The sequence below is a fragment of the Triticum aestivum genome, chromosome 4D, assembly GCF_018294505.1.
Source record: "Triticum aestivum cultivar Chinese Spring chromosome 4D, IWGSC CS RefSeq v2.1, whole genome shotgun sequence".
NCBI lineage: Eukaryota > Viridiplantae > Streptophyta > Magnoliopsida > Poales > Poaceae > Triticum > Triticum aestivum.
This window is the reverse complement of record NC_057805.1, coordinates 441,655,758-441,682,792: the sequence shown is the minus strand read 5'-3', so window position 1 is coordinate 441,682,792 and position 27,035 is coordinate 441,655,758.

Sequence of the window (27,035 nt, the reverse complement as noted above, 5' to 3'; positions counted from 1 at the left end):
AAAAAGATGCAAAACGTTTGCGATGGCGGATACATCAAACATGGTTCAGATTATAGTTGCATGTGTGATGCGGGGCATACGATTCAATTCAATGAACTGTTTGCGATGCGGAAAAAGAACAGAAACGGGCAGCCAAATGAAGGCGTGTGCGATATACAACATACAGTTCAGTCGGATTAACTGTTTGTGATGAGGCGGACGAATAGAAACAGGCAGCCAGATGAACGTGTGTGCAATATATGGCATACAATTCAGACGGATGAACTTTTTGCGATTAGGCAATACAACAGAAACGGTCAGCCAGATCAACGTGTCTGCGATTGAAGGCATACACTTCACACGGATGAACTATTTGTGATTAGCCACAACAAACAGAAATAGTTAGATAGATCAACGTGTGTGCGCTAGACAGACATACATTCTAATTAAAAGAAGCATGCGCGTTGGTAATAACGAGCACGCACGGTTGTTGGAACAAGACGTGTGCTGACATCGCCTATTGCGGTGCACCCTACGGTGCAAACGCCACGTACGCGGCCGAGAAAGCGTGCCCATGTTACGCCGTCTGGGAATAGTGTCGCACTTAGAAATTATAGAACCGTCAATAAATTTTGAGCCTGCGTCTCGTCACATTTCAAATTACTACCACACTATATTAATTGCAAACCTGTTCACACCGATCAAAACCTAAACTGTTTCCCACTTAGGAGCGTATTAGTACTCGGTTATAAATACTACTACTCGAAGATGGTTGCACATTCCTCCTCAACTCCTCATCCACAAAAACAAACAAGTCATTCATCATCGTTCCCTTGCGTCCGCCGTGGCCAGCGTGAGTTCTGGTTCGAGAGATTACTATCAGGGAGAGGCGAGCATGGAAGCGGAAGCACGGGAGATGTCCTGCTTCGCCGCAAAAGCAGCCGACATGTCTCGCCGCGCGGCCATAGCAGCACAGAGGTCCCGCCGCGCCGTCGATGCAGCAGACTGGTCCGGCCGCGCCGCATAAGCAGCAGAGATGTTCTGCCGCGCCACGAATGCAGTAGAGATGTCCTCCCGCGTCGCGGCGACCTGGGAAAATGTTTCACGGGCAGGCGAGGACTCTCACAGGTGCATGCGTGCTATGCTCGATGACCTGATGGGTCGGATCTCCGACTAGATGAAGCAGCAGGACGAGATGAATGCCTCATTTGAAAATGCTACCAGCGTCATCCGAGGACTAGGGGAGGACATTGCGAAGCTCTGCACCGAGCGCGACCTGCTGAGGGCGAAGATCGCCGGAATGATGAAGCAACACGAGGAGACCACTGCCTTGTTGCAGGGGACCGGCATCATCGTCAAGAAACTTATGGACGAGAATGCCATGCTTCGCATCGAGCACCAAGGGCTGGTGGAGGAATTCATGGATGCTCTCAAGCAGCGTCTTGAGGACAGGAAAGAGCTCATCGACTCTCGCCGTGGGAACTAGTCTCCACGGCCTGTAGCAACACATCAAGAAAGTAGAGATCAGCGAGCCAGATCGTTGTCTTCCTTCTTCTTTTGCCCTTGTGTATTTCGGGCGTTGCCGCATGTGGTTTTTTAATCCTCTTCCTAAATATGTAAGACAATTATTATCCATTGTCATCGTCCTTATATTCATTAGTCTTGCTATAAGTCACAATCGATGCTATATAGGTCCGTCGGATCTTACATCAAGATCCGTGCAAAACTTTCTTTCCAGATTTTCTTTTTTCTATCTTAATCTCAGTCGAGTGAGACACAGCCACGCCATGAAACAGGGGCTCGGGCGCCATTAATGGAGACGTTGGGAGGGAGGTGGGCAGCGGATAGAGGTCAAAGGGTTCTCCTCTCGATGAGCATGCGCAGGAGTCTGATCGCGTGCCTCCCGTACTCAAATAGCTACCCCACACGACACCTCCTAGCCAATAAAAAGGGGACAACACTTGTTCCATAATACTTGTGTTTCCGATTTGTAACATGACAGCACTTGTTCCAAAATGACTTTGTTGATTGTTAATGTGTGCGCCTTCATAAATCAGACAAAAAATTTACCACATCATGTTGGTCTCATGTCATGACACCATGCCAAGTTTCATGATTTTAAGGCGAGTTTTTGATTTACGGGAATTTTAAAACCAAGTTTCTTGATGTTTCCGGCCGAGCCAAGACGCCCAGATGTTTGAATTCCATTCCCACTTCTTGCATGGGACCTAGAAATTCGCCCAAGTACACATAAATGATTTTTCAACTAACTTTGGCGCATTGGAGCATGCGCTTGTAGTTCAAATTTGAATTACGTGCATTAAATGCCTGGAAATTCAATTAATGTATAAAAAAGGCCAAACGAACCCGGAATAATTCCAAAATTTAGCACGAAACTCCTATTTGGTCTAAGCTGCCTGTGTCAAAAAATCAAGGCGGGAGAAGGCAGTGTATGTCGTTTCGCACACAGAGGTGACACGTTCCCTCTCAGAACCACGAGCCTTCTTGAGAGAAGCTCCGGTTTGCAAGAAGCTTATAACAAAGCTTGTCCCAATTCGGCCAAAAAATTTACCACCGCATGTTGGTGCCATGTCATGACACCATGCCAAGTTTCATGATTTTCATGCGTGTTTTGGATTTACAGGAATTAAAAAACCAAGTTTCTCAATATTTTCGTCCGAGTCACGACGCCCAGATGTTTGAATTTCATTCCCATTTCTTGCATGGGACCTAGAAATTCACCCAAGGACACCCATGTGAGTTTTCAACCAACTTTGGTGCACTGGAGCATGTGCTTGTAGTTCAAAATTGAATTATGCACACTAAATGCCCAGAAAGTCAATTAATGTATAAAAAAGGCCAAACGAACCCGGAATAATTCCAAATTTTAACACGGCACTCATATGGTGCTATGTTGCCTCTATAAAAAATCAAGGGGGGAGGCAGCATATATCGTTTCGCACACAAAGGTGACATGTTCCCCCTCGGGAACCACGAGTCTTCTTCAGAGAAGCTCCGGTTTGCAAGAAGCTTATACCAAAACTTGTCCAAATTCGGCCAATTTTTTTACCACAACATGTTGGTGCCATGAAATGACACCATGCCAAGTTTCATGACTTTCAGGCGAGTTTTGAATTTACAGGAATTTAAAAAACCAAGTTTCTCAATGTTATTGGCCGAGCCACGACGCCTAGATATTTGAATTTCATTCCCATTTCTTGCATGGGACCTAGAAATTCACCCAAGGACACACATGTGATTTTTCAACCAACCTTGGTGCACTGGAGCATGTGCTTGTAGTTCAAATTTGAATTATTCACATTAAATGCCCAGAAACTCAATTAATGCATAAAAAGGGCCAAACGAACCTGGAATAATTCCAAATTTAAACACGACACTCATATAGTTCTATGTTTGCTTTGTAAAAAAAATCAAGAGGGGGGCAGCGTATATCGTTTCGCACACAAAGGTGACACGTTCCCTCTCGAAACCACACACCTTCTTGAGAGAAGCTACAATTTGCAAGAAGCTTATGCCAAAACTTGTCCTAATTCGGCCAAATTTTTTACCACAACATGTTGGTGCCATGAATTGACACCATGCCAATTTTCATGATTTTCAGGCGAGTTTGGGAGTTAGAAGAATTTAAAAACCAAGTTTCTCAATGTTTCCGGCCGAGCCACGACGCCCAGATGTTTGAATTTCATTCCCATTCTTGCATGGGACCTATAAATTCACCCAAAGACACACATGTGATTTTTCAACAAACATTGGTGCACTGGAGCATGTGCTTGTAGTTCAAATTTGAATTATGCACATTAAATGCCTAGAAACTCAATTAATGCATAAAAATGGCAAACGGACCTGGAATAATTCCAAATTTTAACACGACACTCATGTAGTTGCATGTTCACTATAGATAAATGTTCTAGCAATTCAAACACCATCCTTTCCCTCGGTAACACCATTTGTCTTTCAAAACATAATGAAAAAACCAGGTATACCACAAACAGTTTACTAGTTTACAAACAATTTACCGCCAGATCTTGGAGGAGCACCTCATCTTCGAGGCCACCGTCGACACCGCCATGCGGTTGTCTACTTTAAAATACAGTTCATGCTATTTTCTCGAGGCCACCGCCAGTGCCTCCTAGTGATTTGTCCTCTGTAATGTTAATGTGCAATCTGATGTTCAGTTAATAGTTTGGTCCTCTGAAATGTAATGTTCAGTTAACAGTTTGGTCCTCTGAAATGTAATGTTCAGTTAACAGTTTGGTCCAACAATTGCTACATTTCGTAGTACTGTTCTCAAGCATTCTTTGTTTCGTTAACTGTCTTATCTTCTAGTACATGTTTCTATTCTGCAATGTCGTGCTTAGTTAACTGTTTTGGTTCATTTGGTCTGCTGTCCATTTAACTGTTTGGTTCAATTCTGTAATTTGATTTTCATTTGTTGTGGGTACAATTTTGTATTATTATGCATGTGAGAAATAAATCAAATTTGGCTGTACTCAATACATACTCTACTGATAGTATGGCAACTCTCAGTCAAGATCTTCCTTATATGTGTTGCAGGGAAACAATGGGAGACACTACGGTTTACCATCGAGGTGTGCTCATGCATGGTCGTTTCGCTAATAGCACATTATTGTGCAGTTGTAGGAATCATTCTAATATTTAGGTTTCTTACAATTTGGTCTTGCACATGTAGGTCCTGCTGTCAGAGGCTTAGACCCACTATTCGACCCATTTTGCATATGGGGAAATGAGATGTCCATGAATATCAGTCAAGTCAAGAAACTCAGAAAGATTGTTAGGATGAAGAAACTTGCGACGAATAATAGCAAGATCTTTGTTTGCACAATGAAGAAGACACCAGTCAACTATAGGATGGTACTAACTATTTTACCTTATTTTTACCCCTTGCGCCATTTCAAAATTTATAACAACGATTTATGCATATCTTTGTTTTCAGTACTTTTCAAAGCAGTTCACCTATCATTACCTCTCAAGCCACCTACATGGTTAAGAGGCGAGGAAGGTATTCATTCAACACCCACGGTACAATATTGAAGTCTTCCTGAAGAGGACGAAGGTTGGGCGGGCAATTATCCATAGCCACTGGCCTAAAGTTGCAAGGACGTTCAACATCACTGAAGGCTCAATATTCGCCTTCCGCTTCTGCAGTTTCCTAGATGAGATTCATCTGTTTTTTTACTGTGTATGATGCTACTTTTCCAAAGGTTTTCGATGTTGCATGTGAAACTTGGTGCTGTTGTGTAATGGCGTAGCTAGCTATATCCCTCTTTGGTGTAACTGAGTGCTGAAGCTATCTGATGTAATTCGATCATAAAATCCTTGTTGCCGTTATACGGATATGAAATATCTGGTGTGTTTTATAAGAAATGTCAATTTGATTACTACATGGATTACCAATAATAGGCTAATTACCCTGCCTATTGGGGTTTTCTATTGCAGACGGTTACTCAGACAACACCGTGGGCGATGAACTCAAATAACCCACACGGTTTCTAGAAAGTAGGCGTGTTGGATCAACTAACAATCACAAACGGCTTCCGGTAAAGAATTGTTTGCGTTAGGCCACCTTGCACAAACGTTTCCACACACAAAACTGTATGCGATATACATACAAACGGAAATTTTTTTTGGGATTCACTGTGTGGGATATACATACGAACGGAACGATTGGGCTTCGATGCCTCGCCCGATCACACACGAGCTCATTTTGCCCCTGCCTGTGTGGCCGGAGGGCCTATCCCCGATGATTTCTGGGTCGTGTGGGAAGGACCCCCCTATCGCACACACTCACTAGGCAATGGTTTAAAACTCCGTCGAGGAAAGGGGGTAAAAACCGTTTGTATAGCATGTCTCTGCACCAGTGGGTGACCCCGAAACGCTTTCGGATCCTCTCGAAACTATTCTGAATATTAATGAAACAATTCTACAAATATGTTCTCATCACTGCCGTCCTACTAACACTTAGCAGATTGTGATTGCCTTAACCTTGTGACCCCGTAGGTTCGGTAAATCATAGACATGAACAAAACCGTTCGTTGAATGACCGATAGCGGAACTGTGGACGTCCATATCGATCCCTATGAGCACACGAATGATATTCGAGTGAACCTTTGGTTATCATGTGATGTTCCCTTTGCTTCATGATACTTCACAAAACCCAGGATGCATCGGTATCCTCCTGAATCATCACATGCTCACTATACCATTATCCTCGTTACCGGTTTTGTTCTCGTTTCTCATTATCGTGTTCCCGGCATCCCCATGACAAAGTCACCTTTGTCTGGACAGACGATGATGGATGCCTTCATACCAAGAGGGCCCTAATAATATCTCTCCATCGTTAGAGGAGCAAATCACACTCTCGAGCTATCTAGTCCCTTGTCAAACTTTCCGATGAACATGTAAGTTGTCATTATGATCACCATGTTATAGGTGATGTTTGAGAAACCTAGAGCCCAACGTATAGTAAGAAGTGACTACAATACTCTCATGGTCTAAGGAGCAAAATCACACGTTAACACTCCGTGTTATTATAATTGATTACAAACGATATTAACTCGATTCATAGCAGACAAGATCGGGCCGATTCAATATGATCATTCTTCCAACGTCATAGTCTCAATGTTCTTTTAGTACTATCATTACACTTAACGATATCCTAAGATCCGAAGAACGTGATCACCAACAACACTTGAGCTAGTCCTAGAGGCAAGACAAGGAACCTTTTATTTAACCGTTTGTCATTCCACACGTGCATATGAGTTTTCCACCGAATCAAATATTCCAGGATCATAGCAGTTATAGCATAGAATATAAACTCTTTAATTATGAATACGAAAATATAATAATACAAATATTATTGCCTCTGGTCATATTTCCAACATGTATGCTATGTTCTTGAGAGAGATGCCTCTAGTGAAAACTACGGTCTCCGGGTCTATTCACCATATTTACTAAAACCCTAAAAGGCCCACTGCAATTTACTTTCTTTTATTTTCTTTTGCAATTTATATATCTATCACTATCAAAATTAATCCTTGCAATTAACGAGTACAAGGGGATCGACAACCCTCTTGCCCGCGTTGGGTGCAAGTATTTTGTTTGTGTGTGTATAAGCACTATCGACCTTTGTGTGCGTGAATCTCCTACTTGTTCGATAAACCTTGGTTCTCTACTGAGGGAAATATTATCTGCTACTATATTGCTTCTCCCTTCCTCTTTGGGAAAAACCCAATGCAGCTCACAAGTAGCAGAAAGAATTTCTAACCCCGTTGCCGAGGAGATTTCATCGAACAAAGTAAGTTCCCTTCACACACATTATCATTTACTTGTTCTACTTTTATTTGCCTTTATTTACTTTTATTAGTCTCATTAAAAAAATCAAAACCATAAAAATATTTTTTTGCTTGCTTGCTTTAATTGTCACTATGTCTCAAGAAAACACCGCTAGAGATCCTATTGATGATGAACTTTATGTTTTAAATGATGACCTTTATGGGGATGATTCAGATTTTGAAATTGTGAATGTTAAAATCACCATACAAAGCCCTTTTAATTACTTGAGCTCACCTACCAGAAAAATTGAGTATGAGAATAGAGAACTTTTGAGGAAAGTTTTTGAAGACTTGGTTCAAAAGGATTTGGAATCCAAAGATGACAACACTTGAAACTATGCATTATGCCTAGCTAGGGGGCATAAAACAATAGTGCTTGTTGGGAGGCAACCCAATAGTTATCTTATTTGCAATTTTTAATTTCTATTTTGGTGTGATGACAGGATTATTGCTACTATAATGATTGTGTTTTTATCTTTTAATTACTGTTTGTGCCAAGTAAAGCCTTTGGGATGATTTGGATGATAGTTGGATTGATTCTATGAAAAAATAGAAACTTTTGAGCCCAGTGCAGGAATTTATTATTTTTACTGGAATGTGATATTGGCCTGAAATTTTTACACAGTATTAAGATACAAATTTTCTTCCTAAATTTTTTCAGAATTTTTGTAGTTACATAAGTATGGTTTTAGTTCAGATCATTAGAAACTGTTCTGCTTTAGACATATTCTGTTTTTATTGCATAGTGTGCTTATTTTAATGATGCGATGGATTATATTGGGGGTATAAGTCATGTAGAAGTTTGAATATAGTAGGTATTATGCAAGAACAACTATTAATCAATATATAACAGTACCTAAGTCTATGGTTTACCGATTGTACTAACGGATCTCATGACGTTTCTGTTGAGTCTTGTGGGCTGGAGTTTTCAAGTTTTGGGTGAGATCACGATGAATGAAGGAATAAGTGTTAGGACCGAGAGTATATCAACCAGAGGGGGGTGATTGGGAGATTCAAATTTTCTTTTGAGGGATTTGAATCTTAACCCAATTCCAGCAGCGGAATGGAGTATCGGAGGAAATATGCTAAATCAATCTTCTTCGTCAGAAGCATATTCTTTGAGAAAAGTATTGACAATAGTATGAGCTTGATAGATCACAGGTTTAACAATAATGAGGGTTATGCAACAAGCAAATAGATGTAACAGGACAAGACACAACATAACAGAGACTGAATAAAATGCTACTTACAGATTTCACAAGCAAAACAAAGGTACATGATGGTAACGAATGAATATAGGTGATGACAAAGAATAGGGAAGAGCACAGTCACATGGTATGAAGAACACAGTATAGACTGATCAAGTAATCTATCGACACAGAGCACGAATAATAACTACTGAAGGTAATGCAGTAGAATAGATATAACTAGTGGTGCTCGATGGCGACAGAGAGATTAGGTAGACTAGTTCACCCTTCTGCCAAAGGGCTACGTCTGGTTGGAGGGGTTGTGACTTAACACGGAAGATAAACTCTCTTTGCCCTATTCTCCTTCAACACAGAGCTGATCAAAATCAGGTTGATTTCACTCGTGGTAGATCCTTGTCGACGATCTCCAAACCTTCGGTGGACCTTCGCGAACCACAATCACTCTTCGTTGCTGAAGATCAGGCTCAGTGAAGACAACAACTCTTCATCACTCGAAGCCGAAACCTATCCTTCTAGAGAGCACGCAACTCTCAAGAGTAATAGGTACAAGAACTCTCACTCGGAACTACTGTGATGCTAAACCACTGTCTAAGCTTGGGCTCTTGGTTTTTCTCTCGGTGGATCTTAATTCAAATCACTCGAAGAGGGGTTGCTCAAATCAATCTTCTCAGAAATCTCAACCGGAGCAGCCAACAGACAACGTTGGAGCGGGGTGGCTATTTATAGCCACAACCTTCGTGAAGGGAAATGACCAAATTAGACATTGGGCTCAGCCAATGGCCGAACGACACGATTCCAATGGTCGGATTCGAGCACAACAGTAACATTTCTTGCGGAGCAAGAAATGCTAACTCCTCGGTCCGAGGCAAGTCTCTCAAAGCAAAGAAGATCACAGTCTCTTGCTGGCAAGTATTTGCTCGGAGCACAAAGAGATTCTCTCGCAACTTTCATAGGTTTTGGCTAAGCATCACAGCGGATCTAAGCATCGAGAACCTATACCCCTCTTAATAGTACGGAGGCCCTATGACTCAAATGAATGAAAGAAGAAAACTAAATGAATGCTACATGTTCACTTAATCTTCGACTTTCATCGCTGCAACCAATTTCTTCGGACGCCAGTACCGAAACAAAAGTTTCGCTTCAGCAGTAAACCTTCGAGGGGTCGATTCTTATCACTTCAAAAAATATAGCTCGTTCTTCTCTGCAACGCAGATGTACTTCGGTGAAGTTCCTCAAACTCAGCAGCGGAGATAGCATATTCTTCGGTTGTGTATGGACTTTTTCTCTGTGTATGCACTAGCAAACAAATTAGTCCATACCTGTTTCTGTCAACAATCTCCAAAACACAAGGTAGGCAGATATTGCACCAACAATAAGGGACAGGAAGACCCTAAGCTTGGGGATGCCCAAGGCACCCAAGGTAATATTCAAGGAATACCCAAGAGTCTAAGCTTGGGGATGCTTGATACGTCTCAACGTATCTATAATTTTTGATTATTCCATGCTGTTATATTATCATTCTTGGATGTTTTACAATCATTTTATAGCAACTTTATATCATTTTTTAGGACTAACCTATTGACATAGTGCCCAGTGCCAGCTGCTGTTTTTTGCTTGTTTATTACTTCACAGAAAATCAATGCCAAACGAAGTCCAAATGCAGCGAAACTTTTTGGAGATTTTTCTGGACCAGAAGACACACGATGGGACAAAGAAGTACTAGAGGGGGGCTCTGAGGGGAGCACAACCCACCTGGGCACGTCTGGGGGCCCAGGCGCCCCCTGGTTGGTTGTGCCCACCTCGGCCGCCTCCCGCACCGCCTCTTTGCTCTATAAATACCCCGAAAATCCAAAAACCTCAGGGGAGTCGACAAAACACAATTCCAGCTGTCGCAAGTTCCAAAAACACCAGATCCAATCTAGACACCATCACGGTGGGGTTCATCATCCTCATTGGTGCCTCTCCGATGATGCGTGAGTAGTTCATTGTAGACCTTCGGTGTTTGTAGTTAGTAGCTAGATGGCTTCCTCTCTCTCTTAATTCTCAATACAAGGGTCTCTTGGAGATCTATTAGATGTAACTCTTTTTGCGGTGTGTTTGTTGGGATCCGATGAACTTTGAGTTTATGATCAGATCTATTTTATCCATGAAAGTTATTTGAGTTTTGATATCTTATATGCATGGTTGCTTATAGCCTCGTATTTCTTCTTCAAATCTTTGGTTTAGTTAGGCCAACTAGATCGATTTTCTTGCCATGAGAAGAGGTGCTTTGTGATGGGTTCGATCTTACGGTGCTCAATCGCAGTGACAGAAGGGGACATGACATGTATGTATCATTGCTATTAAGGATAACAAGATGGGGTCTATTCCTACATGAATAGATCTTGTCTACATCATGCTATCGTTCTTATTGCATTACTCCGTTTCTCCATGAACTTAATACACTAGATGCACGCTGGATAGCGGTCGATGTGTGGAGTAATAGTAGTAGATGCAGGCAGGAGTTAGTCTACTAATCTTGGACGTGATGCCTATATAATGATCATTGCCTGGATATTGTCATAATTATTTGAAGTTCTATCAATTGCCCAGCAGTAATTTGTTTACCCACCGTATGCTATTTTTCTCGAGAGAAGCCACCAGTGAAATCTACGGCCCCAGATCTATTCTTTATCATATTTGCCTTCGAGATCTATTTTTATTTGCTTTTATTTTCAGATCTATTATTCCAAAAAGCCAAAATACCTTGCTGCACTTTTTATCTTCATCTTTTATTTCGCATTTTATCGAGATCTATTTATCCAATCTATCACAATTTTATCCCATCAACTTGCCAATTTCCTACGCCGTTACCCGTAAGAGGGATTGACAACCCCTCGTAACCGTCCGGTTGCAAGTATTTGTTCTTTGTGTGCAGGTATCATTTACATGGTGTTGCTTGGTTTTCCTACTAGATTGATACCTTGGTTTCATAACTGAGGGAAATACCTACCGTAGCTGTGCTGCATCATCCCTTCCTCTTTGGGGAAATACGAACATAGTTCAAGCCGCATCAAAAGGAATTTCTGGCATCGTTGCCTGGGAGACATCATCAACATCTATCAGGTTCCTAATCACAAATCTCATCTCCTTGCAATTTACATTATTTGCCATTTGCCTCTCGTTTTCATCTCCCTCTGTTCACAAAATTTGCTATTTTATTCGCTCTCTTTTTCATTCGCCGTTTTCTCGTCAGATCTCTTATTTGCTTGAACGTGTCATCATGAGTAACTTTGGTATGGCAGAAACAGATGATGGCCTAACTCCTAAAATTGGACGATCTGGCAATCTGGATGCCAAAACTTTTGTTTTGGGGCAAGGGAACGTTATGGGAAAAGAACATATACAAGAATTTTCCAATTTTGTTGGAATTTGACTCTTGATGATGCTCCTATACTTAAAAGCACTAAAACTTATGCGGAAGCTATTTTAGCACTAGTTCTGAAACTTGAAAATAGATTTATCCGTACCCATCCTGCCTTGCAAAGTTTGCTTTATGAGCTACCCGTTATAAAGGATCCTAAGGCTAAAATGCTAGCTACCCTTGTTCTTATGAATGAATTTGACTACATAGTATGGGAAGCTAGGGATTTGTTTTTGAATTTTATGGGATGATCCATGAAAAACTGGTGATAAACGAGATCCTTTATAATAGTGATTATATGTTGAGACATTTGTTTGGAAATAATCAAAAAAAATATGACAATCTTAAAAAGGAAATCCCCGTTTTAGATATAATCCAAGAAGTTTTTAATGATGTTAATCAACACTATTCTTGGATTGTTGCCGGAAATCAAAGGGGATACATAGACGGGCAACTTGATTATGCTAAAATTTCTATGGATAATGTGTTTCAAGTTATTTTCGCAAAACCTACTGATAAGAACACATATATGGAGAATAAGAAGAAAGATAATACTTAGATCTTTGCATTATGCCTAGCTAGGGGCATAAAACGATAGCGCTTGTTGGGAGGCAACCCAGTGAATAAAATTTATTTTTGTCTTTTTCTTTCTGTTCTTGAGTGTTTGCACAATTATGCTACTGTTATTATTGTGTTTTTATGTTTTAATTAGTGTTTGTGCCCAGCAAAGCCTTTGGGATCATCTTGGGTGATAGTTGCGCTTGTTGAAAAATAGGAACTTTGTGCGCCAGTTACAGAATTATTACAAATCACAGAAGCGCGATAAAGTCCTGATTTGTGTACACAAGATTGATATACAAATTGCCACGTTTTCCTAATTTTTCAGAATTTTTGGAGTTACAGAAGTATTCGAAGTTTTCAGATTGCTACAGACTGTTCTGTTTTTTGACAGATTCTGTTTTCTTTGCATTGTGTGCTTATTTTGATGAATCTATGGTTTGTATTGGAGGGTATAAGCCATGGTAAAGTTGGAATATAGTCGATATAATGCAAAAATAAAATATGAATGGGTTTGCAACAATACTTAGAGTAGTAACTTGCTTTGTTGTACTAACGGATCTCACAAAGGTTTTGTTGAGTTTTGTGTGACTGAAGTTTTCAATTTTTGGGTGAGATCACGATGGATGAAGGAATTAGGAGTAAGAAGAGCCTAAGCTTGGGGATGCCCCATGGCACCCCAAGTTATTATCCAAAGAGGAAGAAGCAACTAAGCTTGGGGATGCCCCGAGTGGCATCCCCTCTTTGTTCTAACGACCATCGGTATTTACCCGGAGCTATATTTTATTCGTCACATATCATGAGTTTTGCTTGGAGCGTCTTGTATTATATGAGTCTTTGCTTGTTTTGGTTTTTAGTTGTGTCATCTATCCTTGCTGAACACACCTATTGAGAGAGCCAAATTATACTCTGATTTGTTAGAATTGCTCTATGTGCTTCACTTAATTTTTTTGAGCTATGGAATTGCTCTAGTGCTTCACTTATATCTTTTTGAGCACGGTGTGCTTTATTATTTTTGAAGAAATGCTCTCATGCTTCACTTAAATTTATTTGAGAGTAAGTAAATTTTGAAGAAATTCTCTCATGCTTCACTTATATTATTTTGAGAAGAAAAAATTTATGCTCATATTCTTCCCTTAGATTTGTTTGAGCTATTAAAAGCAACATATGAAACTAGTCCCAAAGTGATAGATATTCAAGAGGGATATAATAAAAACTTTCATGAAGATCATTGGACAAAATAAACTTGATTCTTTGTAATAGTTTTGCGATATGATGATAATAATATGTGAGTCATGTTGATGAGTAATTATAGTTTAGTAAGAATATTGATGTTAAGGTTTGTGATTCCCTATGCAAGCACGAAAGTGAATAGTTATGCAATGAAATTACATCCTACTTATGGTGCATTATTCGGTGTTAGTTATGCTTAATGCTTGCTTATGTGATTTTTCTTTTCTTGGTTGGATGCTTCTCAATCTTTTGCCAGCCTTCACTTGTACCAAGTGGGATTACTACTTGTGCATCCAAAATACTTAAACCCAATTTTGCCATATGAGTCCACTATACCTACCTATATGTGGTTTTTTCGTGCCGTTCTAAGCAAATTTGTATTTGCCATCTCTAATTTTAAAAATAAATTTCCCTTTTGTGTGCTCGTACCGCTCATGAAACATTAGGGGGTGGCTGATATTTTTCCATGCAAGATATGTTATTCTCACGATGAGTGTTTATTCACTTGTAATTGCATGAGAGTACGACAAAGGTATTAGGGATGCCCAGTGCTACCTCTTGAGCACTGCGTTGGTTTTCCCTTGAAGAGGAAGGGTGATGCAGCAAAGTAGCGTAAGTATTTCCCTCAGTTTTTGAGAACCAACGTATCAATCCAGTAGGAGGCCACGCACGAGTCCCTCGCACCTACACAAACAAATAAATCCTCGCAACCAACGCGATAAGGGGTTGTCAATCCGTACACGGTCACTTATGAGAGTGAGATCTGGTAGATATGATAAGATAATATTTTTGGTATTTTTATGATAAAGATGCAAAGTAAAGAAAGTAAAATAAAAACGGCGTCATAAATAGCTTGTTGTCGGGAGATTAATATGATGGAAAATAGACCCAGGGACCATAGGTTTCACTAGTGGCTTCTCTCAAGAGCATAAGTATTACGGTGGGTGAACAAATTACTGTTGAGCAATTGATAAAATTGAGCATAGTTATGAGAATATCTAGGTATGATCATGTATATAGGCATCACGTCTGAGACAAGTAGACCGACTCCTGCCTGCATCTACTACTATTACTCCACACATCGACCGCTCTCCAGCATGCATCTAGAGTATTAAGTTCATAAGAACAGAGTAACGCCTTAAGTAAGATGACATGATGTAGAGGGATAAACTCATGCAATATGATATAAACCCCATCTTGTTATCCTCGATGGCAACAATACAATATGTGCCTTGCTGCCCCTACTGTCACTTGGAAAGGACACCGCAAGATTGAACCCAAAGCTAAGCACTTCTCCCATTGCAAGAAAGATCAATATAGTAGGCCAAACCAAACTGATAATCCGAAGAGACTTGCAAAGATAACCAATCATACATAAAAGAATTCAGAGAAGATTCAAATATTGTTCATAGATAAACTTGATCATAAACCCACAATTCATCGGTCTCAACAAACACACCGCAAAAGAAGATTACATTGAATAGATCTCCACGAGAGAAGGGGAGAACATTGTATTGAGATCCAAAAAGAGAGAAGAAGCCATCTAGCTAATAACTATGGATCTGAAGGTCTGAGGTAAACTACTCACACATCATCGGAGAGGCTATGGTGTTGATGTAGAAGCCCTCCATGGTCGATGCCCCTTCCGACGGAGCTCCGGAACAGGCCCCAAGATGGGATCTCACGGGTACAGAAGGTTGCGGCGGTGGAATTAGGTTTTTGGCTCCGTATCTGGTAGTTTGGGGGTACGTACGTATATATAGGAGGAAGGAGTACGTCGGTGGAGCAACAGGGGGCCCACAAGGGTGGAGGGCGCGCCCTGGGGGGGTAGGTGCGCCTCCTACCTCGTGCCCTTCTGGTTGATGTCTTGACGTAGGGTCCAAGTCCTCTGGATCACGTTCATTCTGAAAATCACGTTCCCGAAGGTTTCATTCCGTTTGGACTCCGTTTGATATTCTTTTTCTGCGAAACTCTGAAATAGGCAAAAAACAGCAATTCTGGGCTGGGCCTCCGGTTAATAGGTTAGTCCCAAAAATAATATAAAAGTGGATGATAAAGCCCAATAATGTCCAAAACAGAATATAATATAGCATGGAACAATCAAAAATTATAGATACGTTGGAGACGTATCAAGCATCCCCAAGCTTAATTCCTGCTCGTCTTCGAGTAGGTAAATGATAAAAACAGAATTTTGATGTGGAATGCTACTTGGCATAATTTCAATGTAATTCTTCTTAATTGTGGTATGAATATTCAGATCCGAAAGATTCAAGATAAAAGTTCAATATTGACATAAAAATAATAATACTTCAAGCATACTAACTAAGCAATTATGTCTTCTCAAAATAACATGGCCAAAGAAAGTTCATCCCTACAAAATCATATAGTTTAGTCATGCTCCATTTTCATCACACAAGAATGCTCTCATCATGCACAACCCCGATGACAAGCCAAGCAATTGTTTCATACTTTAGTAATCTCAAACTTTTTCAACCTTCACGCAATACATGAGCGTGAGCCATGGATATAGCACTATGGGTGGAACAGAATATAATGATGGGGGTTATGTGGAGAAGACACAAAGGGAGAAAGTCTCACATCAACGAGGCTAATCAATGAGCTATGGAGATGCCCATCGATTGATGTTAATGCAAGGAGTAGGGATTGCCATGCAACAGATGCACTAGAGCTATAAATATATGAAAGCTCAACAAAAGAAACTAAGTGGGTGTGCATCCAACTTGCTTGCTCACGAAGACCTTGGGCAGGAAGCCCATTGTTCGAATATACAAGCCAAGTCCTATAATGAAAAATTCCCACTAGTATACGAAAGTGACAAAACAAGAGACTCTCTATCATGAAGATTATGGTGCTACTTTAAAGCACAAGTGTGGTAAAATGATAGTAACATTGTCCCTTCTCTCTTTTTCTCTCATTTTTTTGGGCCTTCCCTTTTTTATGGCCTTTCTCTTTTTTTTATTCCTCACTTGGGACAATGCTCTAGAAAATGATGATCATCACACTTCTATTTATTTACAACTGAATGATTACAACTCGATACTAGAACAAAGTATGACTCTATATGAATGCCTCCGGCTGTGTACCGGGATATGCAATGAACCAAGAGTGACATGTATGAAAGAATTATGAATGGTGGCTTTGCCACAAATACTATGTCAACTACATGATCATGCAAAGCAATATGACAATGATGAACGTGTCATGATAAACGGAACGGTGGAAAGTTGCATGGCAATATATCTCGGAATGGCTATGGAAATGCCATAATAGGTAGGTATGGTGGCTGTTTTGAGGAAGATATAAGGAGGTTTATGTGTGAAAGAGCATATCATATCACGGGGTTTGGATGCACCGACATAGTTTGCACCAACTCTCAATGTGAGAAAAGGCAATGCACGGTACCGAAGAGGCTAGCAATGATGGAAAGGTGAGAGTGCGTATAATCCATGGACTCAACATTAGTCATAAAGAACTCACATAATTATTGCAAAAATCTACAAGTCATCAAAAACCAAGCACTACACGCATGCTCCTAGGGGGATAGATTGGTAGGAAAAGACCATCGCTCGTCCCCGACCGCCACTCATAAGGAGGACAATCAAAGAACACCTCATGTTTCAAATTTGTTACATAACGTTTACCATACGTGCATGCTACGGGACTTGCAAACTTCAACACAAGTATTTCTCAAATTCACAACTACTCAACTAGCACAACTTTGATATCACTACCTCCATGTCTCAAAACAATCATCAAGCATCAAACTTCTCTTAGTATTCAGCACACTCATAAGAAAGTTTTTACTAGTCTTGAATACCTAGCATATTAGGATTATTTAAGCAAATTACCATGCTGTTTAAGACTCTCAAAATAATCTAAGTGAAGCATGAGAGAATAATAGTTTGTATAAAACAAAACCACCACCGTGCTCTAAAAGATATAAGTGAAGTACTAGAGCAAAAACTATATAACTCAAAAGATATAAGTGAAGCACATAGAGTATTCTAATAATTTCGGAATCATGTGTGTCTCTCTCAAAAGGTGTGTACAGCAAAGATGATTGTGGTAAACTAAAAAGCAAAGACTCAAGTCATACAAGTAGCTCCAAGCAAAACACATATCATGTGGTGAATAAAAATATAGCTCCAAGTAAAGTTACCGATGGAAGTAGACGAAAGAGGGGATGCCCTCCGGGGAATCCCCAAGCTTTGGCTTTTTGGTGTCCTTAGATTATCTTGGGGTGCCTTGGGCATCCCCAAGCTTAGGCTCTTGCCACTCCTTGTTCCAGAATCCATCAAATCTTTTACCCAAAACTTGAAAACTTCACAACACAAAACTTAATAGAAAATCTCGTGAGCTCCGTTAGTGAAAGAAAACAAAACACCACTTCAAGGTACTGTAATGAACTCATTCTTTATTTATATTGGTGTTAAACCTACTTTATTCCAACTTCTCTATGGTTTATAAACTATTTTATTCGCCATAGATTCATCAAAATAAGCAAACAACACACGAAAAACATAATCTGTCAAAACAGAACAGTCTGTAGTAATCTGTAACTAACGCAAACTTCTGGAACTCCAAAAATTCAGCCAAAATAGGACGACCTAGACAATTTGTTTATTGATCGGCAGCAATTGGAATCAATATTTTATCACGTTCTGGTGATTTTTAACAATTATTTTTGTGAACAGAAAGTTCCTGCAATTTTCAGCAAGATCAAATAACTATCATCCAAGAAGATCCTATAGGTTTAACTTGGCACAAACACTAATTAAAACATAAAAACACATCTAACCAGAGGCTATATCAAATATTTATTCCTAAACAGAAGCAAAAAGCAAAAAAAAAACTAAAAATAAAAGTGGGTTGCCTCCCAACAAGCACTTTTCTTTAAAGCCTTTTAGCTAGGCATTGATAATTTTAATGATGCTCACATGAAAGACCAAAAATTGAAGCGCAAAGAGAGCATCATAAAACACATGACAAATACATCTAATTCTAACATACTTCCTATGCATAGGCATCTTATAGGCAAACAAATTATCATAGCAACCAAAAACTAGCATATGCGAGGAAGCGGAAAGAAACAATAGCAATCTCAACATGACGGGAGGTAATTTAGTAAGATAAAAGTTTCTACAACCATATTTTCCTCTCTCATAATAATTACATGTAGGATCATAGGCAAATTCAACAAAATAGCTATCACATAAAATATTTTCAACACGATCCACATGCATGCAAAGTTGACACTCTTCCAAAATAGTGGGATTAATATTAACTAAAGTCATGACCTCTCCAAACCCACTTTTATCAAAAATTTCATAAGATTGAACATTCTCCAAATATGTGGGATCTAAAGTTGACACTCTTCCAAAACCACTTTCAATAATATTGCAAATACTATTATCAATCTTATATTCATCATGGAGCTTAAATAAATTTTCAAGATCATAAGAAGAACTATCATCCCAATCATGATCATTGCAACAAGTAGTAGACATAGCAAAACTAGCATCCCCAAGCTTAGGGTTTTGCATATTATTAGCACAATTGACATCAAGAAAATTTATAGTAAAATCATTGCAATCATGCTTTTTATCGAAGGAACTATCAAGTATGGGTGCAATAGCAACGATCTCATGTTTAACATATGGAACTATAGCAAATTCATCTTCATAAATATTGGCATCATGGCCACAAGGATAGCAAGCATCATGTTCATCAAGGGATATTTCAATCAAATCATCGGAATCATCATTATCTATAGATTCATGCATATCATTATTTTCTTCCAAAGCAACGGTCATTCTTTCAATAAATTCTTGGACATAGACATTATGAGCAAAATTTTCATTGCAATATTTAAGTATGACGGAATTTTCAGATTTGTTGAGAGTAAAATCATACTTATCAATCAAAGAAGCAACTTCACGAGCACCCTTAAAAATGACAAATTCTTCAATTTGTTCGATATCATAGTAACTATAAACACTCTTTGCATAAGAAGATAAGATTTCATTATCATTGAACTCACATAGGTAGGGAAGGTGTTTTTTAGGGTTCTTAGAGCAACAAGTAAAATCACAAATTTCACAAAGATTCCAAGCATAGCATAGCAAACTATTTATATGATACCATAAGAGCTTCCCTTTTTCAGACAAACGATGATGCACAAAATGAGCATGCTCATCTAAAGATTTCCCATCAACTAGGCTAGTTGGGGTTTCAGCACGAGCGCATAAGGATCGAAGATGATCCAAGTAGAACACTTTAACTGGATCCATATCAATAGAATTTTAGCAAGCAAAGATGCAAGCAAATAGAAGGCACGTGGAAACACAAACAGAAAGGCATACGGGAAGAAGGCGAATAAAATGGCAAGGGTGAAGTGGGGGAGAGGAAAACGAGAGGCAAATGGCAAATAATGTAATGCGGGAGATAAGGGTTTGTGATGGGTACTTGGTATGTTGACTTTTGCGTAGACTCCCCAGCAACGGCGCCAGAAATCCTTCTTGCTACCTCTTAAGCACTGCGTTGTTTTTCCCTTGAAGAGGAAAGGGTGATGCAGCAAAGTAGCGTAAGTATTTCCCTCAGTTTTTGAGAACCAAGGTATCAATCCAGTAGGAGGCCACGCACGAGTCCCTCGCACCTACACAAACAAATAAATCCTCGCAACCAACGCGATAAGGGGTTGTCAATCCCTACACGGTCACTTACGAGAGTGAGATCTGGTAGATATGATAAGATAATATTTTTGGTATTTTTATGATAAAGTTGCAAAGTAAGGAAAGTAAAATAAAAACGGCGTCAGAAATATCTTGTTGTCGAGAGATTAGTATGATGGAAAATAGACCCGGGGGCCATAGATTTCACTAGTGGCTTCTCTCAAGAGAATAAGTATTACGGTGGGTGAACAAATTACTGTTGAGCAATTGATAAAATTGAGCATAGTTATGAGAATATCTAGGTATGATCATGTATATAGGCATCACGTCCGAGACAAGTAGACCGACTCCTGCCTGCATCTACTACTATTACTCCACACATCGACCGCTATCCAGCATGCATCTAGAGTATTAAGTTCATAAGAACAGAGTAACGCCTTAAGTAAGATGACATGATGTAGAGGGATAAACTCATGCAATATGATATAAACCCCATCTTGTTATCCTCGATGGCAACAATACAATACGTGCCTTGCTGCCCCTACTGTCACTTGGAAAGGACACCGCAAGATTGAACCCAAAGCTAAGCACTTCTCCCATTGCAAGAAAGATCAATCTAGTAGGCCAAACCAAACTGATAATTCGAAGAGACTTGCAAAGATAACCAATCATACATAAAAGAATTCAGAGAAGATTCAAATATTGTTCATAGATAAACTTGATCATAAACCCACAATTCATCGGTCTCAACAAACACACCGCAAAAGAAGATTACATCGAATAGATCTCCACGAGAGAGGGGGAGAACATTGTATTGAGATCCAAAAAGAGAGAAGAAGCCATCTAGCTAATAACTATGGACCCGAAGGTCTGAGGTAAAATACTCACACATCATCGGAGAGGCTATGGTGTTGATGTAGAAGCCCTCCGTGGTCGATGCCCCTTCCGGCGGAGCTCCGGAACAGGCCCCAAGATGGGATCTCACGGGTACAGAAGGTTGCGGCGGTGGAATTAGGTTTTTGGCTCCGTATTTGGTAGTTTGGGGGTACGTACGTATATATAGGAGGAAGGAGTACGTCGGTGGAGCAACAGGGGGCCCACGAGGGTGGAGGGCGCGCCCCCTACCTCGTGCCCTCCTGGTTGATGTCTTGACGTAGGGTCCAAGTCCTCTGGATCACGTTCGTTCCAAAAATCACGTTCCCGAAGGTTTCATTCCGTTTGGACTCCGTTTGATATTCTTTTTATGCGAAACTCTGAAATAGGCAAAAAACAGCAATTCTGGGCTGGGCCTCCGGTTAATAGGTTAGTCCCAAAAATAACATAACAGTGTATGATAATGCCCAATAATATCCAAAACAGAATATAATATAGCATGGAACAATAAAAAATTATAGATACGTTGGAGACCTATCACCCAGTCCCGAAATGAAAAATGAATTTACTTTATGTTGTCAAATAATAAGTTCCTTGGGAAGTGTTGGTATGGACGGCACCCGTGGATACGATTAGGCGTGGAATGTGAAAGTATGGTGGGAAAAGGAATAATTTTTTTTGTTTGGGAACCGCCTATGATATATCTAGCATGGAAAGTATTGGGAATTACTTGATCGTTTTCGTTGATAGGAAAGCATGCCACCCAAAATGTTTTATCTCTATCTTTTTCCGCTTTGAGCTCTGGCACCTCTACAAATCCCTACTTCCCTCTGCGAAGGGCCTTTCTATTTACTTTATGCAATTTTTATTTTTTACTTTAGTCTCCATCTTCTCTTATAAAGCAACAACTAAGGGGCACTATGATTGTACTTGAGCATTGGGTGTAGCTAATATGCGAGTGTGTTTCATGAATGGATCAATTATTGAGCATAATGGGCTAGGGATAACTTGCTTTAGTGTTGATATTTTAAAAGACATGGTTGCTTGTTGATATGCTTGAGTATTGAAATCTTCGTGTCAAAACTAGACTATTGCTTTGAATCATATAAAAGTCCAAATGTCGATGCCACAAAAGAAAACAATATGTGATGAACATGATAGGCAACATTCCACATCAAAATTTCTGTTTTTTATCATTTATCTACTCAAGGACGAGCATGAATTAAGCATGGGGATGCTGATACGTCTCCAACGTATCTATAATTTTTTATTGTTCCATGCTGTTATATTATAATTCTTGGATGTTTAACAATCATTTTATAGCAACTTTATATCAATTTTTGGGACTAACCTATTGACATAGTGCCCAGTGCCAATTGCTGTTGATTGCTTGTTTTTTACTTCGCAGAAAATCAATACCAAATGGAGTCCAAATGCAGCGAAACTTTTTGGAGATTTTTTCTGGACCAGAAGACACACGATAGGCCAAAGAAGTACCAGAGGGGGGGCTCCGAGGGGAGCACAACCCACTTGGGCGCGCCTAGGGGCCCAAGCGCGCCCTGGTGGGTTGTGCCCACCTCGGCCGCCTCCCGCACCGCCTCTTTGCTCTATAAATACCCCAAAAATCCAAAAACCCTAGGGGAGTCGACGAAACACAATTCCAGCCGCCGCAAGTTCCAGAAACACCAGATCCAATCTAGACAGCATCACGAAGGGGTTCATCATCCTTATTGGTGCCTCTCCGATGATGCATGAGTAGTTCATTGTAGACCTTCGGGTCCGTAGTTAGTACCTAGATGGCTTCCTCTCTCTATTTTGATTCTCAATACAATGGTCTCTTGGAGATCTATTTGATGTAACTCTTTTTGCGATGTGTTTGTTGGGATCCGATGAACTTTGAGTTTATGATCAGTTCTATTTTGTCCATGTATGAAAGTTATTTGAGTTTTGATCTCTTATATGCATGATTGTTTATAGCCTCGCATTTCTTCTTTGAATCTTTGGTTTAAATAGGCCAACTAGATTGGTTTTTCTTGCCATGGGAAGAGGTGCTTTGTGATGGGTTCGAGCTTACGGTGCTCAATCCCAGTGACAGAAGGGGACATGACACGTATATATCGTTGCTATTAAGGATAACAAGATGGGGTCTATTCCTACATGAATAGATCTTGTCAACATCATGTCATCGTTCTTATTGCATTACTCCATTTCTCCATGAACTTAATACACCAGATGCATGCTGGATAGCGGTCGATGTGTGGAGTAATAGTAGTAGATGCAGGCATGAGTCGGTCTACTAATCTTGGACGTGATGCCTATATAATGATCGTTGCCTGGATATCGTCATAATTATTTGAAGTTCTATCAATTGCCCAACAGTAATTCGTTTACCCACCATATGCTATTTTTCTCGAGAGAAGCCACTAGTGAAATCTATGGCCCCTGGGTCTATTCTTTATCATATTTGCCTTCGAGATCAATTTTATTCACTTTTATTTTTCAGATCTATTATTCCAAAAACCCAAAAATACTTTGCTGCACTTTTTATGTGCATCTTTTATTTCGCGTTTTATTGAGATCTATTTATCCAATCTATCACAATTTTATCCCGTGAACTTGCCAATTTCCTACATCGTTACCCGTAAGAGGGATTGACAACCCCTCATAAGCATCGGGTTGCAAGTATTTTTTCTTTGTGTGTAGGTACCGTTTACATAGTTTTGCTTGGTTGTTCCGCTGGATTGATACCTTGGTTTCATAACTGAGGGAAATACCTACCGTAGCTGTGCTGCATTGATGACCTACAAGTATAGGGGATCAATAGTAGTCCTTTCAATAAGTAAGAGTGTCGAACCCAACGAGGAGCAGAAGGAAATGACAAGTGGTTTTCAGCAAGGTATTCTCTGCAAGCACTGAAATTATAAGCAACGAGTTGTTTGATAGCAAGATAATTTGTAATGAGCAAGTAACGATAGTAGTAACAAAGGTGCAGCAAGGTAGCCCAATCCTTTTGAGGCAAAGGACATGCCAAAACGGTCTCTTATGATAACCAAAGCGTTCTTGAGGGTACACGGGAATTTCATCTAGTCACTTTCATCATGTTGGTTTCACTTGTGTTCGCTACTTTGATAATTTGATATGTAGGTGGACCGGTGCTTAGGTGTTGTTCTTACTTGAACAAACCTCCTACCTATGATTAACCCCCTCGCAAGCATCCGCAACTACGAGAAAAGTATTAAGAATAAATTCTAACCATAGCATTAAACTTTTGGATCCAAATCAGTCCCTTACGGAATAGCGCATAAACTAGGGTTTAAGCTTCTGTCACTCTCGCAACCCATCATCTAATAACTACTCCACAATGCATTCCCTTAGGCCCAAATATGGTGAAGTGTCATGTAGTCGACGTTCACATGACACCACTAAGGGAATCACAACATACATACCATCAAAATATCGAACACATATAAAATTCACATGATTACTTGCAACAAGATTTCTCCTGTGACCTCAAGAACATAAGTAATTACTCACAAATAATAATCATGCTCAAGATCAGAGGGGTATTAAATAGCATAATGGATCTGAACATATAATCTTCCACCAAATAAACCATACAGTAACCAACTACAAGATGTAATCAACACTACTTGTCACCCACAAGTACCAATCTATAGTTCCGGTACAAAGATTGAACACAAGAGATGAACTAGGGTTTGAGAGGAGATGGTGCTATTGAAGATGTTGATGGAGATTGCCCACCCCAAGATGGGAGAGTTGTTGGTGATGATGATGATGATTTCCCCCTCCGGGAGGGAAGTTCCCCCGGCGGAATCGCTCCGCCGGAGGGCAAAAGTGCTCCTGCCCAAGTTTCGCCTCGAGACAGTGGCGCTTTGTCCCGAAAGTCCTCCCCTTACTTTTTCTAGGTCAAAATGACTTATATACCAGAAGAGGGGTACCGGAGGTGGGCCAAGGAGGGCACAGGCGCGCCCAGGTGAGTTGTGCCCACCTCGTGGGCCCTCTCTGGTACTTATTGGCTCCAATTTTCTTATATATTCCATAAAAATTCCCCGTAAAGTTTCAACTCATTTGGAGTTGTGCAGAATAGGTAGCCCGACGTAGCTTTTTTAGGTCCAGAATTCCAGCTGCCGGTATTCTCCCTCTTTATGTGTACCTTGCATTTATGAGAGAAAAGGCATTAGAAACACTCCAAAAAGCATTATCATACATAAAAACAATATAAATAATAGTAGGTAAACATGATGCAAAATGGACGTATCAACTCCCCCAAGCTTAGACCTCGCTTGTCCTCAAGTGAAAACCGAAATCAAAAAACATGTCCACATGCTTAGAGAGAGATGTGTCGATAAAAACAAAATACTGACATAGAAGCATCATGTATATTATTATAACAGCAACAAACTTTAACATAAAACTTTATCATAAACTTCAGTCATAAACTTCTCATGAGTAAGTAGCAATTCATCACAATATCGAATTATAAAGCATAAACTCTATTGGAAACCAAGAAACTATGTTCTCAGTCAACTTTGCAACTATAATTCATCATCTTTTCAGGAAGGGTCACGTATCGGAGCCTTTTTGGCAAGTCCACATACTCAACCATCATATAGTCTTCTATGATTGCTAACACACATGAGCAAAACGTTTCAACCGGACAAATAGAAAGATAGGGGCTTATAATTTCACCTCCCAACGTATTCACCCCAAGGGTGATGTCAACAATAATAACTCTTTCCACCCATATCCAACTGGATATATGTGCCTAGATCTTTCCTCACCACATGATGCTTGCCAAAAGAGAAAATGAAAAGGAATAGAGAGAAGAACTTTGACTCTTGCATAAAAGTAAATACACAAAAGTAAAAGATAGGCCCTTCGTAGAGGGAAGCAGAGGTTGCCATGCGCTTTTTGTTTGTATGCTCAATCTCTTAGTGCAAAAGAACGTCACATTATATTGCCCCTTATGATAGCAACCTTTATTATGCAGCCCGTCGCTTTTATTCTTTGCCATCACAAGTTCGTACAACGCTCAATTTTCTCTTACACTAAATGATCCAACACTTTTAGAAGCAATTTTTATTGCCTTATTGCACCGATGACAACTTACTTGAAGGATCTTACTCAGTCCATAGGTAGGTATGGTGGACTCTTTAAAATAAGATTTGGGTTTAAGGGTTTTTGGATGCACAAGTAGTGTCTCTACTTAGTGCAGAATTTTTGGCTAGCAAAGATGGGGGGAAAACACCACATGTTGAAGGATCTATGACAATATAACTTCTATGTGAATATGAACAAACATAAATCATTACGTTGTCTTCCTTGTGCAACGTCAACAATTTTGACATATAATACTTTGATGGGGGCTCACAATCACAAAAGATGTCTAGGATAGTGTATTTGTATGTGAATCTTCTCTTCCCTTATTAATTCTTTCATGAATTGCATCATTGACCAATGCTATGTTTGTAAATCGCCAATAAAATTTTCTACTTATACTTTTCCTTATGTGATGTCATTACTTACCATAAAATTAGCATATGATCTTTTTCATTTATTTCCTTTCTTTTATTGAACATGAAAGTAAAGAGAACAAAACTTTAACCTAAACTTTATTATATATCTCGCACACGATTACAAAGAAAGATCACTAAGCAAACTCTCGTTAAACTTTTATTCATCTAAATTAAAAGAT